The sequence below is a fragment of the Suricata suricatta genome, chromosome 2, assembly GCF_006229205.1.
Source record: "Suricata suricatta isolate VVHF042 chromosome 2, meerkat_22Aug2017_6uvM2_HiC, whole genome shotgun sequence".
Classification (NCBI taxonomy): Eukaryota; Metazoa; Chordata; class Mammalia; order Carnivora; family Herpestidae; genus Suricata; species Suricata suricatta.
In genome coordinates, this window is record NC_043701.1 from 67,607,095 (window position 1) to 67,628,872 (window position 21,778).

A 21,778-nucleotide genomic window follows, 5' to 3' on the forward strand; every position below is an offset into this window, starting at 1 on the left:
CTTCATTTCCAGTAAAATGTGTTTCACTGCCACCAAAATCCTTACAAGTTATGTTGTTGACGGCTGAAAAACAAAGAACTGAGAGAGCTGTGATTTGTCTGTAAGATCCCAAATGAGGAGAATCCAGGAACCCCCACTTGACAAGTATCTGCCACTGCGCTAATGCTCCTGTCTCTCAGACACAGAGGTGAGTTCACCTCTGCTCTGGATGGGCCTCTGTGCCTGTGGGCTCGGAGCTTTGACCTCATCCGTTTGTTTTCTCCCTCTAGGACCTTTAGTTTCTCCCCTCTCCTGACTCCCTCAAGGGGCGATGGTTAAGCATGTAGGCTCTTGAGTCAAACTGCAGGTTTGAATGTCTCTCTTTCCAGCAGTTAACTGAGGGAAATGTCTAAAAATTGCTATACTTGGATTCTCTTAAAAATACAGGGGCGCCTGGTGGCTCAGTCGGTTTAGCGTCCCGCTTCGGCTCAGGTCATGATCTCGCAGTTCGTGGGTTCGAGCCCCGCGTCGGGCTCTGTGCTGATGGCTAGCTCAGAGCCTGGAGCCTGCTTGGATTCTGTGTCTCCCTCTCTCTCTGCCCCTCCTCTGCTCTCACTGTCTCTGTCTCTCAAAAATCAATAAAAACCATTAAAAAATTAGAAAAAAATACAGTTATCTCACAACTGCTTCATAAATTTATAAAGTGCCTGCACAAAGTATGATAAATAGCCCTTGACCAAATTAACTATAAATAATATATAAGGTTCTCTTAACTAAAAATGTAAAATGTCTCATGACCCTATATTTTCCTCCAAATGCCTTTCCCTTCACAATCAAGATTTTTTTTAGAAATAATAACTACTAGGGGATCTTGATTTCCATTCTGTGCATGTGACTGGGCTAATTCTCTCTGCATGCTGCTTTGTAACTTTTTTGCATTTATTAATATTTTCTGAAGATTTGAATGCCTGAATATTATTACACATTGTATATAATATATACTATATGATATTAATATCTGCATATTATTTTGTGTCATGGATATGTCATAAATAATCAAAACCATATTATAAAAAAGGTAGTTTTTAAGGAACTTTAATTTAATAAAGCACCATAGGCCCATGACCCAAATTCAACAATTATCAGCTTATGGCCAGTCATATTTCATCTCTACCCTCACCCATTCCCCACTCTACTTTTTTTTAACATAACTGCAATGCCATTATCACACCTCAAAAAAATTAAAATAGTTTTCATAATATCAAATATCAAATATTCAAGCAATGTTAAAAAACCCTTGATACCTTCTCTTCCCCAACCTCCCTCTCCCTCTCCAGATTATTTGAATCAACATTCACGTAGATCCATGCACTGCAAATGGTAAGTCTCTCTTAATAAATTCCTCTCCAACTCGTGTTTTATTTCCTTGCAATTTATTTGTTTAAAAAGAATAAGAAATAATAGGTCAGTGGATCTGTATTATTTGTCCTGTCCTGGATTTTGCAGACTGCATCGTCACTGGTGTTATTTGACATATACCTCTACCAATTGTATTTCCCAGAAATGGGGACTTCAATCCAGAATTCAGGTTGCATGTTTTGGCAATAATAGTTCATAGGTGGTATGGTGTGTTGACCGCAGATGATACTTAATATTGTACTGTCTTTTTCTAATGTTAACAGTCATTGATGATCAATGGCTAGCTACACTAATTCATCAGCATTATTAAAGCAATAATATTCTAATGATAATAGTTTTATAAATATAAAACCATACAGTAACTAAAATCTCACAGCGAAATATTTTTTCACATTTATATTTAAGAAAAATTCCTAAAAATTAAATACTGTAATCAAAGTAAATTTACCTTTGGAAATTTACGTTACCATACATATTGCCCAAATACTCTCTGGGAAAGTTATACTATCTTGCATCTCATTATTAGGTGCTTATTGTTTTAACATTTCTATTAATTTGTTTGCCAATGATGAGAAACTCATTGTGGTTTACTTCGCAGTATTTTGCTTACCAAAAAGATTCAAATTGCTTTCTTGAAATTTAAAAATCTCTTTTTTTATGAGTTGTCAGCTCTTGTTCTTTGTGTTTCTTTTGGGGGGTCTATCTTTTTCTTTTTTCTGTGTTTGTTTGATATATTTAATCAGGTGTTATGGAACCATAATCCCTGATGTATAAATCATATACCTATAACATCCGATTGTTATCCATACTGTGTTTACTGGTTTTGGAAGAGTAATCCTAATAAAATTTAATACTCATTTTTACTTCCACCTTTCCAATGAACTGCTTCTCATTGGGGCCGCTTATGACCTAATTTCCGATGCCAAAGAAAATATTTTGATCATTACCCTTCTGTTACATTTTGTACCTGTGAACAATTAATTCCTCCTGAAACTCTTTCCTCTCTTACTACTTGCAAGAATAATTTCTCTTAATTGTCCCCCTACCTATGTGATTAGTCTTGGTCTACTTTGTGGGTCTCTCTGCCTCTCTCAAAGGGTGTTCTCCAAATTTCTGTCTGGATCCTTTTTTTCTTATCATTTTATGCTTCTGCACTGAAATATCAGATGAATAACTATAACTGCATGTCTACATCTGGAGTATGTATCTTTTGATCTTGGGAGTTGCATGTACAAGTGCCTTTATCATATATATATATGATGGGTCAGTTACAGGTGCCTCAAACACATCCTTTGCAAAACTGTCCACATTATACTTTACCTCTGCCCAATAGTGTATACTTTTTTAATGACCTCACCATTTATCCAAACTGGTCAGGTTAGAAATCTGATAGTCTTACTGTTATCTTTTAATTTTGGAGGAATTGCCATATAATGTGGAAAAGAGTATAATTTGAACCCAAAACAACCTGGTTTAATTCTAGCTCTCCTGCTAGTTAATTATTAATCTTTGGCATGGAAAAAATTGATCTTCAATTTTCTCTTCTGTCAAAATAGTAACATATTTAAAGTGCCTAACATGAAACACATAGTAGGTATTCAAAAAATATGAATTTGCCCTGCTTTACATTAGCACTTTATTGTTGCTTGCTTGAATGGACAATATCTTCAACTGGTGTTCCAATGTCTAGTCTAAATGTTCTCCAATTCGTCCTTTATGACTAGAATGTGCTTTTGAGAATTTATGCCTAATTATATCCTGCCATTGCTTGAAATCATCAATAATCCCTGATAACCTTTAGAAAAATTAATCCAAACCTTCTTAACCATGCAATTTAAGGCACATTGTATTCTAGTATCTGCCTATTTCTCGTATCTCATGTCTTGCTACAATCCCCTCCCAATCTGTGCCCCCCACCACCTCTAGCTTTTGTGATTTTTTCCACAAACCACACCTCCAAAATTCTCTTGCCCAATTCTATGACTACTTATCCTACAAAGCAGTATTCTCACAGGTGGGAGAAAACTGTCTCCAAGGTAGAGGATATTGATCTGAGAGGTGAAGTCTTTACCAACTATCCATGCCTCCTCTTCACTTGGAGATTCTGATCCATTGCCCTTCAAATGACACATCATTTCACACACTTAACTGAAATTCATTGTAATAGAAAGCCACTACCTTAGAAAAAGAACATGTTGCACCTGTCGAATGTGCCAGAGCAGAAAACTGGGAGGACCATTCTTATAAAGATTCAAATAAGGCATCTCAAATTGAGTTACCTATCTTACCTCTCCACCCACACAGACTCTTGTACATAGCTCTAACATGTCATAGGGGAAATTACATTATCTTTTAAAGTGTAATCTTATTAGATTATGAGTTCATTCAGTGTATTCCAGTTAGTGGCCCCATGACTAGTGTATAATGGGCACTTAATATCAATTTCAAAAGTAAAATTGACCCCAATAGACATATTTATTAAAAGTTCAGTCAAAACTAATTGAAATTATAATCGTGGTATGATAAATGCCAAACTATACTCTGAATTTTTATTAAATCATTATTTTATTGTAGTGAACATTCCTACAATCATAATAAAGATCTCCAGGGAAGAAAAAAAGGAGCTGCTTCTCAACTTTCTAGACTTTTGCAGATGAAAATAATAACTATGAGATAGGGGAAAGTGAAACTTGTTAAACTCATGACACAAACAAGTTCCCAGTTTTCCTGTGAGAATGGTGTTCTTTCCATGGGCCTACTTCCGGAGAAGTCAAGGAGGTGCCCATGTGCTTGAAGAAAGACCTTTCCTTTGTATTTGCAGTCAAAGGATGCTAGATGCCCTGTGTTCATAACAGGACTGCCTCCCTGCCGGGAAGGAAGCTTCCTTCTCAGAAATTAAGAGGGATAGATTGATTGCACTGGGAATAAGACTCTAGCCTGCAAAAATCTGTGCCTTTCTGGGGCACCTGGGTGGCTTAGTCAGTTAGGTCTCCAACTTTGGCTCAGGTCATGATCTCATATTCGTGGGTTCGAGCCCTGCATCAGGCTGTGTGCTGACAGCTCAGAGCCTGGAGCCTGCTTCCGATTCTGTGTCTCTCTCTCTCTCTGCCCCTCCCTGCTCATTCTCTGTCTCCCCCTGTCTCAAAAATAAATAAAACATTAATTTTTTTAAAATCTGTGCTTTTCTGTTGCAGGAGAAAAGTAGGGGCCCAGTATGAGTCTTATTCCTTATAAGAACTCCAATTCCTACTCAGTCTGGCCACCATTTTCTGCCTTGGAAATATTAAGACTAAACTTTTAATCTTCTTATACCAGTTGATGACAAACACCAGCAGAATCAGAAGGGTCCTAGAGTATTTAGGCTGTAGTGCCTGGTGCCCTTTCTGACCTCATGTTCTACTCTTTCCATCTCTTCTCACTGTGGCCACGGAGGCTCATGGTAAGTTATTAACAAATTCTTCTATAGCCTCAGTCCCTTCTGTGAACCTTCATTGAACCATCTAGCGATAATGAAAACCTGAGGACTTTCCTTACTTATAGTCTTGTCAAATGATGGCTGATTTCATTTCCACTCTCTTCTTAAATTGGGCCTAGAGAAGTATCAGGCATCCACCTTGCTCCTCTTAGCTACTTCCATCCAGGCCATTCTCCTTTTATCTTCCCTAAAAGTTCCCAGCTTTCAAATTTGTGTCATCCGTTTATACTTCCATTATCTGTCCTTGCTACAGTCATCTATCTGTAACTCTCAGGGTCAGATCATCCCCCCTTATTCTTTCAATAAGGATCACTGGCTATTTTTTTAAGTTATTTATTTATTTATTTGGGGAAAAGAAAGGAGGGAGGAGAGAGAGAGAGAGAGAGAGAGAGAGAGAGAGAGAGAGAGAGAGAGAGAAAACAAATGTGTGTGTGCACACATGAGCTCCCAGGGAAGGGGCAGAGACAGAGAGCACAAGGAGAGAATCCCAAGGAGGTTCTGTGCTGTCAGCAAAGAACCTGACCCAGGGCTTCATGTCACAAACACTGGGATCATGAGCTGAGCTGAAACCAAGACTCAGACACTCAATGAACTGAGGCACCTAGTGCTTTAAGGATCACTGGCTCTTTTGATCATTGTCATGTTCTCCAACATTACTACTGTTAATTTTTTTGTTGATTGCTATATCCACATAGATGATCCTTTTAGTTCCATGGTCTTTTAATTCCCAGACCTCCTACAAATGATCCTTTGATCCTCTTAAGCACTCGCTATTATGACCTTGTCCATTCCAATAATTACAAGTCATATGTAGTCTTTACCTTTCTCTTCAATACCCCCAAATCATTTGCTTTCACCAGCACCTACAATGTATTGAGCATACTACCCTCTTTCTCTCCCACCTTCCCTATGTCCTTTCTGTTTGCCTAGTTTAAATCTTATGTTCAATCATTATAGTTATTTTTGTCTATCCCTGTCTCATTTGTTTTGTGTGGGTAATCCATAAACCTCATTAAAACCAATTATCTGCATACTCCTTGAATGTAATTTCATCCATAGCTGAGCATAACTAGAGAAAAGCACAGTCATACTTCTTTGTATACTTTAAGTTCATGATCATAACCTGAATCATCCTTAGCACTGCTGATTACTATACTGTAAATCCATAAACCATTCATTCTCTTACTCCCCTAGACATTATATCTGCCTTTCTGCTCTGTTTTCAAACTTTTAACAATTCTTTTTTTTATTCTCACTCTCAGGTAATGGTTAGATATTATTTCATTAGGAAAATAAAGGCAACCAGAAAATGTTGAGCACAGGCTTCCAACAGTAAAGTATAAATCTGTCTACCTTGTTGTATTAATTCCTATTACTGTGGGCGAACTGTTCATTATGTTATTGTAGACAAAGATTCACTTGTCCTCTGGATGCCATTTCCTTTCACATCTTCAAAGATACTGCTCTTTCTGCCTTGAATCATCTATTTTTCTTTCTCTTTTGGGTTATTCCTTTAGTATATATAACAATAATATTTTCTCAAAATTATTTTTGAAAAACCTTCCAATAACACCATGGCCTCCTGCTTACATTCTATTTCTTTTGTCCCCTTCACACCAAATTTCTTTGAATGAGCTGTCTGTATAGCTAGTTTTCCTCCTCTCATACTCTGTCGAATCTATCCTAATCAACTTTCTTCCTCCCCTTTACTATGCATAGTCTCCTGTTCATTGTCATACTTCACATTGTAATAGTCAGTCCCTATTCTCAGTCCTTTTCATCTCTTACTTGACTGTCAATGTCATTGAACCCATTAGCTGAATTTCTTTCTTTTTAAACATTCTTTTATGTCTTAGCATCTAAAACATCACTAGTTATTCCCTACCTCTCTGGACAATATCTCAGTCTCTACTGTTTTCTATCCATTTCCTGATTTAAAATGTAAGAGTTTTCTAGAGGTTGGTCCTTTGGGATCTTCTTCATTTATCAGTTTTAGTACTTAAGGAGGGTACTTGTTGGGATGAGCACTGGGTGTTGTATGTAAGTGATGAATTGCTAAGTTCTTCTACTGAAACCAATAATACACTATATGGTAATAAACTTATATTTAAATAGGAAGGGGGGAGGGAGAAAACCTTGATATGCTAAATTCTTACATTTATATCTCCATCCTGGACCTCTCTCTTCTGAAATCCAGACTCAAAACCAACAGCCTTTTCTGTAGCTCTTCTTGGATGTCTGATAGTCATCTCAAGTTTAAATTTCAAAACTGAACTAGTATCTCTCCACCACCATCACAACAAAAATATTCTCTACTCTTCTTAGTTCAATAGATGCCAACTCTATGAAGGTGTATTTGGAGAAAGTGGAGGTTGTAATTTAAATGTAGTTAGTTATATGTTAGAACTAAAGATATCTCATTTCACTATTAAGGATATTTTTAATGGGTCATATTAGTAATATATTATTTCCTTATATAGCTTGAACTCAAAGAATTCCTGTCTTGGTTTGGGTTCTTTAGAAAAAAAAGAAAAAATCCTGAGTTAATACCTGTATATTAACATGTTAGTTAATTGGGAGTACAATCCCAGGACACCAAGAGTGAGAGGAAAAAGGAAGTGAGGTGAAGAGAATTGGAAAGAAAATACAAGGTGCTGTATTGCTATGCTGGCTGCCACTGTTTGACCAACCTTGAAAGAGCATGTGTGGAAAGCCTAGACAATGGAGCCGTACATTGGCAAGAAGAATAAAGCGAAGGAAATCATCTGCTGTCTTCTTTATATCTCTTGCCTACCTTCAGTCGAATTTGCCCCATGAGAAGAATGTACCCTGTGCCTCTATGTTGAATTCCTTAGTCTCTGTGGCAGCCTCTGGGGGAATCATACCCCACAAGCAGCCCAGGGTCTGAAAGCTCGCCATGGCCTAGAAACTCTGAGGAGACACGTGAAAGGTTCTTGGTAAACCCCCTATAAGTGCATAGATGGTTAATGTCTCCTTAATACCAATGGCATTTGTATTTTCTCTCAGCAAGGAGTACTACCTAGGCTTCAATGTTTGGGGATAATTTTAGACAATTTTTTAATAAGAAGGGAAAATGCCATGTAGCAAGCAGTACAGAGTCTTAGTTGTTAATTTAAAAATGAATCTAAAATTAATAATTGGCATATAATTGTGGAACGGTATGAAAATAGACCTTTCAGACTGTCAGCTCATTATCTTATGCATATTTACAGCTCAGAGTTTCTGAGTCCTTTCCTAAATTATTTTTCTCAAATTAGAAACTACCTGATACTATATTTTTCTAGTCTGTTTGATGTTTACAATGCTAATGACTAAAATGAATTACATGACTTAATATCTAATCAAAGTAATATTTTACCTCATATGGTTTGTGGTTTGAATTTCTGCAGCAAGAATTTTTCACTTCTGCTGCTCCTATTTTAGAACCAATTAAGAGAAAAATATTTTCATTTGAATTAGTTGTGAGATCTACACAGATTTACGAATAAAATATCACTGTTAGAAAACTTGTTTTGGCATTAAATGTTATTGTAGGCTACTACTGAGTAATTACTTGCCTTAAAGTTACCTCAGGAAATAATGAGCCTACCTAAGTAATTTAAAACCTCAACCTTTGGTTTCATGTTAGATGAATAATTCTCAATTCTAGGAAGAGGTTAATGTTAAAAGATCTACAAGTTATTTTTCATACAAATAACTACCTTATTCTCTATAGGGAAAGCATATCCACGTATAACTTCTGACTCCTCACGTAACTACTAATAGCCTGCTGTTAGCCAGAGGCCTGACCAATAGCATAAACAGTAGTTAATACATATACTGTATTATATATGTAATATATTGTACTCCTACAATAAAGGAGATGTTAAGAGAATCATAAGGAAGAAAAATACATTTATAGCACTGTAAAACACCCACATATATGTGCAACCACGCAATTCAAACTCTTGTTTTTCAAGGATCAACTGTATTAAGTATCTGTTTAAATTATACTTATAGGAAAAAGTTGATATTTAAAAAAAATATATAATTATTCCAATAAAAACTTTGCCATTAGGCCTGCAAGTTTCAAATAGTGCTTACAATGTCAAGAACTTTCTAAAAAATGATCAACTTCTGCCTCCCCTAGTTTTTTTTAAACATAAATGTTATTTACATGTAACATATATATTATGCATAACATGCATATGCAAATTATAAGTATAGAGCACATTGCATTTATACCATACAACCAGCCTCCAGGTTAAAAATTGAATATTACACAGTTCCTCTTGTGTCAGGCAGTAAATGTGGAACTAGATGTCAATATGAATTTGCTTAAACAAAAAATTGCCATCAGACACACCTCTAAGTTCCTCTTCAGTTAGAATTATTTAAAATTGTTTTTAGGATTGGAGCACGGTGACAATGACATCTGAATTTTACATGTAGTGTTCATATGAGTGACAAGAATATTATCAAACAACATAAAATCCCTGTAAAATGAAATCTTACTTTAAATAAAGTATTAAAAGGCTTTAAGCAGTCTACGTTATCTTCTATGGATCATGCAGATAAATATATATATGAGTATCACTTTGATAGAAAAATGTATTCTATTGTTACTAATTAATGCATTTATGTGTAAATTATAGTATTCTCTTTTCCTTTCCTAACCGAAATTGGTGCATGCCATACTTGGACATGATAAATATGAATAATGTCAATATCTTTCTTCTAAGGAGCATTATTTAAGAAAGTTTAAAACATAAATATGTTGGGGTCTTGTTTCCAAACTCCTAGGCAATAGGTGAAAACATATCCATGCTATTAATAACAACTGGTGATAAAATAACTTGCATTACTCTTTTTTGCTTTAGAGATAAAAAGGCAAATATATTGCCTCCAAAGGTAAATCTTTTTTTATAGCCTTTTGTTCTGAGATAGTCTTCTGTTTGATGTCTTAAAAGCGGTTTATTTTTGTAGCAGAAACGGAGAATGAGTATTAGCAGCATCTACATATAAAGATCTATATTAGAGTAAGTTCCTTAGTAAGAACAGCATTGTGGATATTAGGTTACATACACAACTACCAAATAAAAGATTTGTTAAATATCATGAAGATTTGAATCTGTAAAGCAGGAAATCCTAGTGAGTCTCACGAGCAGTTAAACCAGCTGTAGGCAACTTGTGCCAGATTCAGGCTAATAGCGAAGACAAGTTAGAAATGGTTTCTAGGAGGAGGATTTTTATAGACCACTAGATGCCACTGTTGTGTGAAAAACTCATTAAATGACATAATTGATATTAAATTTAGAGTCCTTCTTTTTCAGTCACATTTTGAATTGGGATATCAGCATTTATAGTTCTAAAATGAGTATGTGTCTTTGCCTGGCTTTAGTCAAACTCATACCAAAATAAAGCAACGCAATATTTGAAACAAATGACAAAGCAAAATATTTACCATTATCAATATAAATCTTTGGCTTGTTACAGCTGATTTATCACTGATCAATAATCGAAGTAGTTATGGACTGAAAACCTAAGTGATCTGAATATATGCAATAAGGTAAGCATTTGTAAATAGTGGCATTTCGCTTAGTTACAAAATACTTTCTCTACATGATTGCTAACAAGAAGTTAGAAATGGGATTACAGAATATAAAAAATGTTTTTAAAGCAAGTCTCCTTAATCTTTTTTTAAAAATGTTTTTTATTTATTTTTGAGAGAGAGGGAGAGAGAGAGAGAGAGAGAGAGAGACAGTGTGAGCAGGGGAAGGTCAGAGAGACAGGGAGACACAGAATCTGAAGACAGGCTCTAGGCTCTGAGCTGTCAGCACAGAGCCCAACGCAGGGCTCCAACCCACGAACCACGAGACCATGACCTGAGCTAAAGTTGGATGGTTAACCAACTGAGCCACTCAGGCACCCCTCAACTCTCCTTAATCTTGAACCCACCCAAAACTGAATATAAATGGGCCCACCACAAAAATACAGAGGATAATATTATCTTCAAAGCAATTAACCCATTGATACTCAAGACTCTTTCCTCATAGATATGCTGTTTTAAGGCCTGAACCTATTTGTTCCCCGAAATACGGGCCTAAATAAAATTATTACTATAATATCTTAGTATCAGGTAGAGTTGATGCCCTTTTGCTCTGGCATATGACAGTATTTTAATATCTATGGGAGGGGTGCCTGGGTGGCTCAGTCGGTTAAGCCTCTGACTTTGGCTCAGGTCAGATCTCACGTTAGTGGGTTCGGGCCCCGCGTCGGGCTCTGTGCTGACAGCTAGCTCAGAGCCTGGAGCCTGCTTCCGGTTCTGTATCTCCCTCTCTCTCTGACCCTCCCCCTTTCATGCTCTGTCTCTCTCTGTATTAAAAATAAATAAAAAACATTAAAAAAAAATAATGATATCTATGGGAATTTGGTGGAAACTTATATATAGATGAGGTGTTATGCTTCCCAAATAGCTCTCAAGTCCAAGATATTTATCAAATATTCCTTTAATTAGACTAAGGATTTTTCAAATCTAACAAGGTAACTATAGTAGCTAATATTGACTAATAAGATACTATCTTATTCGACAATTGATACCTCATAAGCTGCCACCTGATTTATGTTTTAATTATTCAATTATTCTAATATCATCATAGCACAAAGTACTTTTGTTAGGTATCTGTTACTGCATGATATGTGATCCCAAAATTTAGCAGCTTAAACATAACAAACATTTGGGGCGCCTGAGTGGCTCAGTCGGTTAAACCTCCGGCTTCATCTCAGGTCAGATCTCACGTTCGTGGGTTCGAGCCCCGCATCAGGCTCTGTGCTGACAGCTAGCTCAGAGCCTGGAGCCTCCTTCCGGTTCTGTGTCTCCTTCTCTCTCTGCCCCTCTCCCTCTCATGCTCTGTCTCTGTCTGTATCAAAAATAAATAAAACATTAAAAAAACATAACAAACATTTATTATTATCTATGTTTGTGAGGGTCAGGAATCCAGGAGGGGCTTAGCTGGATGGTTCTGGCTTAGGTTCTGTCTCAGCAGCTGTAGCTAAGCTGTTAGCAGGGCTACGATCCTCTCTTGAGTCAAGAGAGTTTGAAGAATCCAATTCCAAGTTACTGTTTGCAAGCTGAAGTTTGTCTCTGGATATTGGCCAGACTTCATTTTCTCACTATATAGGCCTCTCCATAGTATTGGTCATAATAAGGAAGCTTGGTTCCCAAGAAAGAGTAATATGAGAGAGATTGAGCACTCAGGAAAGAAGCCCCATGGTCTTTTTATAACCCCGTCTCACCATATTTTTCTTCCATATTTTAATCATTAGAACTATGCCACTAAGTTCAGCCTACCCTCAGGGGGAAGAGATTGCATAATAGCACAAATATCTGGCAGTGTAGATCACTGGCAGTCACCATAGAAACTGCCTACAGCACCCGCTAACACCCAAACCTAAGGTATCTACCAAGTACCTCCTACTATGACTAAATGGTTTTCCAAAATGGATATTGGCTATTTACTAATCTAGCATCTGATTATTAGACAACTAATATAATCTTTAAATATTTGAGGCTAATATTATTATAGTGTAAGGAGACTGATTGTACAGTCTATAAAAAGAAATGCAGTGATTCCGTTATTGTATCTTCATACCACTCAGGGAGGTTCCTTCACTAACAGAAGTAAATAACTGCATTAGGATGCAGTGGTGTGATGGCATTGTTTCCTGAATTTACCAAACTCTCTTTATGACTCCATATATTAAGCAAAAACACTTGACAAAGTGATGGTTTGTTGAAAGCCTTTGCAATATTTGTCTTTTACGTGAACGATATTCAGTAGTAATATTCAGGTTAAAAGCTTGATTCTTTAATAAACTAGAAGGTGAGAGAGATCTGGCTGAGTTATCTGTTGTCACATAATTAATTCCACTGACTGGACTGGTTTTCACCCTCTGGCTCAGGGAACGTGGTACCTACCTCCCCAACCTATGACCTGTATTAAAGGATATACTATTTTCAGAAAGCGCCAATTAAAACATCTACATTTCATTTTATTTATCTCTGATGATTCATACGAAGCCATTTCCCAAGATGCTCATAAGCTCTGAGTCACCCGATAAAATTATTGCTTTACCATACAATAGATACACAATAATTCCATGGAAGAACTAGAGGTGCAAACTTGGGGACAAATTTGACCATACTTACCCTTGCTGACCTTTCTTTCAAAGGACTTTAACGTTCTTTTAGAAACATACTCTGCTTGCTTTTTTTCTTTTGATGGTTATCATAGTTTTAGAGTATAAGGTACTGCAAGCACCTGTTTGTCCCAACGCCCCTCAGCATGCTCTGTGAAGATGAAGGAGCTTCCGAGGCTTCCTGGGGAAAGCTATCGGTGAAAGGGATGCCCTTTGACCCCACTGGCTATTGTAAATATTCTCTGATAATTATAAATATCCCAAGAACTTAATGGAACAAGAATGAGAGAGACCAACACTATCCTTCTGCTCCTTGTTTCCTTTTTATAACTAATTACAGCAAGTCTGTAGCAAAGAACAGCCAGATTCAGACCAGACCTAGGATGTCAGAGTCAGACTAGTGAAGTCAAACACAGTGGAGGAGACCAAAGTTACAAAGACAGGGGAAATGTAAAGGAAGAGTGGTAACTATGCATGGGGAAACACGCACATGCACACACACACACACACACAAAGGGCTGCCATTCTTTTGGGAAGAAGGTGGAATCATGGTGTTCACTCACACAGGAAATGACAGATGCCCAAGATCCTGGCTGTCCTGAAATTGCCTCCCCTTCTTAGGAGCAACTAGGAAAAATTATGGCAATATTCACTGTAGATTAAGACCCTGAAAAACAAAATTATTTTACTTTGGCTGGTTCCTAGGTGATACACTTTCAATATCAACTTTGGAAAAAAAAAATAAGCCACATGAACCTATTTTTTTTGGAGATTTATAAAAAGAAAATCACAATTCACACTATCAAGGAAGAATCTTGTATGCATGTACAGTTTACAGTCCTAATTATGGCTTTGCTGACTATGGAAATATAAACTACACTATACATGTTACATACATAAATCCAAATTACATATATATAAATTTTTTATATAACCGGTTTGTAAGTTTGAGGTTCTTCCTCTGCAAAGAACACTGACATCACAAGTTAACATATTTGTCCTTTAAGGTACAGGAAATTTTTCCCTGTGTTTCCAGGGAAAACTGTACATCTTGTACAATATACTCCTTGAGTTACCATAGTCTAGCCCCTTTACTTTGAGCTACTTTGCAGCTTTTTGTAAGTTACAGATAACTGAGAGAAAAGTAAGTTCTGTCTTGAAACATAGTGGTTTAATTGACTTCCTCCCTGCTTTGAAAAGCTAGTTTTGTCTCCATTTTCAATTCATCTGAACATTCCTTCCTTCCATAATAATTTATGCCACTTTGACTTTTTCTTTGAACCAGTCATATGTCAAGCACCCCTCACTGTAACTGTCCATTCTGCTCATCCGGCGTGGACTGGTAACCCTGAGGCTATCTGTGCAACCTGGCGTCCGTGTACTTCCCTCATTGTCGTCCTCAAAGATTCCTCCATTCTTCTGGCTGTGATTCCCTGCCTCCTATATCCTACATCTGTCTCTCTCCGAAGGTGCTCCATCATTTGTTCCAGCATATTCTGCAGTAGCTTCCCCTGAATGGGTGACTAGAAGATATACAGATAGATGTGTTTGAGTGTTTACGTTCCTAAGCATGTCTTTATTTCATTCTCATTCTTAACCAATGGAGTGTCTGAGTATGGAGTTGTTCATCAAATGTCATTTTTTCCCTTTTTAAAATTTAAAATAGTGATTAGTGAACATGCAGTGCAGTGTTGGTTTCAGGAGTAGAATTCAGTGATTCATCACTTACATAAAACATGCAGTGCTCTGCACAAATGCCCATCACCCACCTAGCTCATCTCCCACCTCCCTCCCTCTGTCAACCCATAGTTTGTTCTCTGTCATTAAGAGTCTCTTGTGGTTTGTTTTCCTCTCTTCTATTTCCTCGCTTCCCATATGTTCATCTGTTTTGTTTCTTAAATTCCATATACAAGTGAAATCATAGGATATTTTTTTTCTCTGATTGACTTACTTTGCTTAGCATAATACATTCTATCTCCATCCATATCATTACAAATGGCAAAATTTCATTCTTTGTGATGGCTGAGTAATCTTCCAGCCACATCTTCTTTATCCATTCACCACAGTGGGAATTTGGGCTCTCTTCACAGTTTGGCTATTGTTTCTAATGCTACTGTAAACACTGGGGTGCATAAATCCCTTCGAATCTGTATTTTTGTATCCTTTGGGTAAATACCTAGTAGTGTAATTGCTGGATCATAGGGTAGTTCTATCTTTAGTTTTTTTTGAGGAAACTCCATACTGTTTTCCAGAGTGGCTGTACCAGGATGTCTTTGGAAAAGTGTCTATTCATGTCTTCTGCCCATTTCTTACCAGGGTTATTTGTTTTTGGGTGTTGAGTTTGATAAGTTCTTTATATATTTTGGATGTTAACCCTTTATTAGATATGTCATTTTCAAATCTCTTCTCCCATTCTGTCAGTTGCCTTTAGTTGTGTGGATTGTTTCCTTTGCTGTGCTGAAGCTTTTGATCTTGACAAAGTCCCAATGTTTGCATTTGTCTCCCTTGCCTTCTGTGACATGTCTAGTAAGAAGTTGCTTGGCCTGAGGTCAGAGAGGTTGCTGCCTGTATTCTCCTCTAGGATTTTGATGGTTTCCTGTCTCACATTTAGGTCTTTCATCCATTTTGAATGTATTTGTGTGTATGGTGTAGGAAAGTGGTCCAATTTCATTCTTCTGCATGTCACTGTCCAGTTCCTCCAGCACTATTTGCTGTCATTTTTCCATTGGATATTCTTTTCTGCTTTGTTGAAGATTAGTTGACCATGTAGTTATGGGTTCACTTCTGGATTTTCTTTTTTTTTTTTAAATGTTTTATTTATTTTTGATACAGAGAGAGACAGAGCATGAGAGGGGGAAGGGCAGAGAGAAGGAGACACAGAACTGAAGCAGGCTCCAGGCTCTGAACTAGCTGTCAGCACAGAGCCTGACGCGGGGCTCGAACCCACGGACGTGAGATCTGACCTGAGCTGAAGCCGGAGACTTAACCGACTGAGCCACCCAGGCACCCCTCACTTCTGGATTTTCTATTCTGTTCCATCAAATACCATTTTCATTAAGAATTCGTAAGATATTTCTTCAAAGTCTTCTGTCATTCACTATTCTGAGAAGGCTAACACAATTCTGATTTGCTGACTCTTATAGGTGACCTTTGTGATTTTCCCCAGAAACTTTACATTTTCTACTTTAGAGCTGCTATTCTGAAATTTCACATTTCATGTGTTTTGTGGGGTCTTCTTTCATTTTCCTACTGGCCACTTGTGCTGGGCATATTCCGTTTGGGGACTTAGGTTCATCATACCTAAAACAATTATTTTCTTGATAGTTCATTCCCTTCTTTTTTCTGTCTATAATTCTTTTTTTTTGTAATTTCTTTTTAATGCTTATTCATTTTGGAGAGAGAGAGAGCGCGCATGCACTGGGGAGGAGCAGAAAAACAGGGAGACAGATCCAAAGCAAGCTCCAGGCTCCAAGCTGTCAGCACAAACCCCAACACAGGGCTTGAACTCATGAACCGGGAGGTCATGACCTCAGCTGAAGTCAGACTCTTAACTGACTGAGTCACCCAGGCGCCCCTTCTGTCTGTAATTCTTATTAAGTGGACTATAACCCCCCTCATGGACTTATGTACTTTTTTCTTTTCTATACTTTCTATTCTTTAATTCTTTGCTTAACTTTTGGTCCTGGGATTTATCTTTCAGTCTTTTTATAGTGTTATTTATTTCATATCATATTTATTTTTATATAATAAATGCATTTATAAATATATTTTATATATAATATTTAATTTACATATAATTTATATTTTTCTACATTTATATATGTTTATAAATATATATGATATAAAATAAATATAGTGAGTTATTTTGTATCATATTTATATAATAATTTTGTTCTGTGATTTTTCCTTTTCACGGCATCCTCTTCATATATTTATTGGACAATATTTGAGTATGTCCACTTTTGAAAAGAGTAGAACCTGAATTGTCTCTGCTTCCCAGGGAATTTTGTGGGCTGTTTTTTAAATCATATCTCTTTTTTATTGCTTTATTCCTTTACTATTGTTTTAGTAAGGTTTGCAGAGGAAGAAAAACAATATACTATGTGTTCATTCATTTAAAAGCAATAATAAATTCCTTTTCTTTTTTATTTTCCAAAATACCAAGTTTGGTTTTCCATTTATACTGGGCTGAAAGGTGTCTCCCCAAAACACATCTTCTCTTACAATCTGTGAATGTGGTGTGGCCTTATTTGGAAATAGGGTCTGTGCAGATGTAACTAACTTAAGATGAGTTATGAATTACGGTGGGCCCTATAGCCAGTGTATCTGGTGTCCTTTTAAGAAAAAAATTTAGAGGGGCGTCTGGGTGGCTCCGTTGGTTAAGCCTCCCTGACTTCGGCTCAGGTCAGATCTCACGTTCGTGGGTTCGAGCCCCGCATCAGGCTCTGTGCTGACAGCTAGCTCAGAGCCTGGAGCCTGTTTCCGGATCTGTGTCTCCTTCTCTCTCTGCCCCTCCCCGTCTCATGCTCTGTCTCTCTCTGTATCAAAAATAAATAAAACATTAAAAAAAAAAGAAAAAAATTTGGACACAGAGACACAAAGGTAGAAGGGATGTGAAAACAGAGGCAGAGATTAGAGTGACAGGTGGAGAAGCCAGAGACCACCAAGGGTAGCTGGCACCCACCAGGAACTAGACAAGAAAAGGAAGGATACTTTCCAGAGGGAATATGGACCACTAACTCCTTGATTTTTAAGTTCTAGCCTATAGTATTGTGAGAGAATAAATTTTTGTTGTTTTAAGTTGCCCGGTTTTTGGTACCTTGTTACAGCAGCCCTAAGAAAGGAATACTCATTTAAATGAATGTAAAATCTAGCAGAAAGAGAAAGATTGAGTTGCTTTTTAAAAACTGTTTCAGGGCACCTGGATGACTCAATTGCTTAAGTGTTTGACTCTTGGTTTCGGCTCAGGTCATGATCTCATGCTTCATGTGTTCAAGCCCCATGCCAGGCTCTGCACTGACAGCTCAAAGCCTGCTTGAGATTCTCTCACCCTTGCTATCTGCCCCTCCCCCAATGGCACTGCCTCTGTCTCCTGAAAATAAATAAATAAATAAGCTTTAGGAAAAAAAAAAACTGGTTTCAGAGGCACCTGGATGACTCAGTTAGTTAAGTGTCTGACTTAAGCTCAGGTCATGCATGATCTCACAGTTCATGAGTTCAAGCCCATGTCAGGCTCTATACTGACAGCTCAGAGCATGAAGCCTGCTTCAGATTCTGTGTCTCCTTCTCTCTCTGCCTCTCCCCTGCTCATGCTCTATCTCTCTCTGTCTCTGTCTCTCTCTCTCAAAAATAAATAAACATTAAAAAATTTTTACAAACTGGTTTCAGATCAGTACCTTTTAACCTTCCTTTTTGAGAAACAGAAAACGAAGATAGTTGAGAATTTGACGATTCTCCATAATCGTACAACTTTGAAAGAGTTACTCTTGTGCCTTCCCACTTAGTGGTTTCTGTTAATTAGGTCAGTTCAAGCATCCAGTGATAAATGCACAGAACAAAGTAGTTTTTCCTTTACTGATAAATGAAAATAAAATTATAGTTTTAAGTATTTACCCAATTTGAAGCACTGACAATGTCTGATTTTCATATATAATTTTAGAGTCTTGGGAATTGGATGTCTTTTTTCTGTACAATCAGATTGGCACCTATTTTTCTATTACATGTAAGAATTTGCTCAACTCTGCACATAATTTTATTTAAATATTTTTGGCTCAAAAATAATGAGAAAAAGAAGGAAATATGGAATCAAAAAGATAAGCCAAGGAAGGAATGCATTGAAGAAGGAAAGAGTCAACTCTATTAAATGCCACAAACGCCAAGTAAAATAACCAAGTAGAAACTGTTTAGTGAGAGGGAGTTATGGACGTCTTTGGTGCCTTGAGGAGTTATGTGAGCAGAGGCCAAATTGCAGTACGTTCTTGATTGAATTAGAGGTGAGGAAATGGAGCGAGGAGTGCTCCACTTCATCAAGAAGTTTGGTTTTGAAAGGAAGGAAAGAGAGGGCAGCTCTCGGATATTATTTTTAGAACAAGAGACTGGGAGTATTTATATTCGGAAAGGGAAGAGTCTGAAAAGAAGGAGCAAGCAGGTGGAACTGAAGAATTTGGGAAAGAGCAGTTGGAACTGAAGAAGCTGGAAAAATACAGGAGAGAGGGCAAGACAGATGAGACAGAGATAGGGATGGAGAGTTAGTGATAGGGAGGGAGAGAGAGACATGGAGACAGAAATAATTAGTGAAGATATCTTCCTGAGCAGGAGGGGGCACTAGTATCCAGACAACAACATATGTTAACATTCATTTGTACAAAAGCCCAGCCCCTGAAACCAGAAGAAAAAACTGATATGAATGCAAGACTGTTTTCAAGGGGTTAAGTGAGGAGGGATAGGAAATTGAGAACTCTTGATTTTCCGCAAAGTTAGAAAGCAAAATCAAGTGCTGTCTTTATAGAAAGACACGAAATTTAATAAGCAACACTATTACTTTACTTCAAAGTCAAAGCAGGAAAAATATAATGAAACAAATGCTCCAAGAGCTCTTTTTAAAACAGTAGGGAGAGAGAGCCATTGAGTAACATCCAGTGTCCTAAACACATGGCTTTTCAGTAGACCATTAACAGAAACTGTGGATTTCACACAACACATCAATCTTTTATTTTTAGTTCATTTACAAAACAATAAATGACAGGGACAGACTGTGGTTTCAGATGCTGAGAGTCTGTTAGGTGCTGCTGTTTTATCTCTGAGGGCTCTAAGTATCCTGCTTCGATTTAAAAAGTAGAAAGCGCATCCTCTAAAGATATCCATTGAGGATGTGGCTTTAGGAGGCACACTTTTACTTTATTTGCCTAAGTGCTTGCTTTTCAGGGTGTAAGAAAAAGCTTCATGGAAATATTATTTAACTTCATCTGATAACACTACCTTATCTCAGGGGGAAAAAAACCTGATAAAGAGCTATGTAGCTCCTGTAGATAAACTGAAGTTCCTGACACAAATTTCAAAATCAGTAAAATACAGTTAAGTGACATACTCAAGTATTTTATGTCAATTTGCTTATTAAAAAGAAAGTGCATTTATCAACTGAGCATATAATTTATTCCATCTTCTCAATTAAGTGAACACATTCATGACTGAACATGATACACAATTGCTGGAATGCCAAGACACAAACAGAATAAGACTCTTGTTTGGGAAGAAAAAGTACATAGAGATGGTTGTGAAGCACACACATTCAAAGACACATTGCAAGATTGCTTTAGTATTGCTGTCAATGTTTGTAACTTTTCACTTTTATTATTTTGCTTATAGGAGTGTTCTAAACAAAAAAAGGAGAATAATTGCACAGGTACAATTTTTGTATTCAGCTCAGGCATGTAGCAACTTGTAGCTGGTTCCATTTCCAAGTGAAATCACACAGCACTTAGTATGAGCCAATCTAAACTTGGGTGAAAATGATGTCTATTTCTAGCAAATTAATCAATCCTGCCCTTATGGTGAACTACGTCTGTGAGCTCTTCTTCCTGCCCATTGGGTTAATGATGAAAGAGAAAAGATACATTTAATGTGGTGTCTGTCTTCTTGATTTTAACTTTTTCTACCAACGATTTTTATTTCTGAATGGATTTCAGTTTTGCAAATCATAGCAAGATGTCAAGTTCAAGAAGACTAAGGAAAGATAAGAAATATAGAATTATGGAAATGATCCTAGCCACACTTGAAAACGTTTATTGTACTCATGTAAATGAGACTGCTTTGACTAAAAAAATTAGATAGAAATTGACGGTTCTGATTACCATAAAAATAGAATAACTGAGTTTTTAGAATGCCCCAATTCTTAATACAGCAGGGTGATATCAGAGCATTTCCAGGTTTATTGAGAGGTAGAAGAAGCAGTATGTAGTCTGAAAAATCCTGAACACCTCAATCAATATTTAATTAATTGACGATAGCATACTACATTCATGATAATTTATATTTTGTACTTTTATACTAGATTTGTTATTTTCTTTTAAAAGGAGACTACAGTTATTTTTAAAAATTATATTGCACAATATAAATTTTCTTTTAAATATATAATAATTAAACCATGGGGAAAAGTAAACACATAAATAGAAATGTTAAACAGTTTGTAATGAAACAAGAACATACACATAGGACATTAATAATACTGTTGTTCTCAAATTCTTGACTACTTTCTGTGTTTAAAATAAGTTCCACAAGCCTGGTATGCATACTGAGTTCAGTGTTTGCAGCTAAGAATCCTCAATGAGCTAAAACATTTATCATTTATACTAGTGAACACAATCGTCCATACCTAAAAATCTGATATTGTCTAGGATGATCAACTTACTGGTGTGTAGCAATTTTGGTTAATGCTTAGTTTTTAAAACAAAAGGCTTATTTATATGATTCTGCATCCCTGGGCAAGGGCAATGCTGGGAGCACGGCTTAGACCCTAAGGGAAAATTGCTGTATGTTACTAGGAATATTAATCACAACATATGCATATTTGATTTGTAAGAATTCTCTTTATAAAACATGCCAACTTATTAATATCTTGGTCTTCTAGGGTCTCTTTAGTCAAATGTGGTCCCTGGATCAGCAGTATCCACAGCTCCTGGAAGCTTGTCAGAAATGTAGTACCTCAGA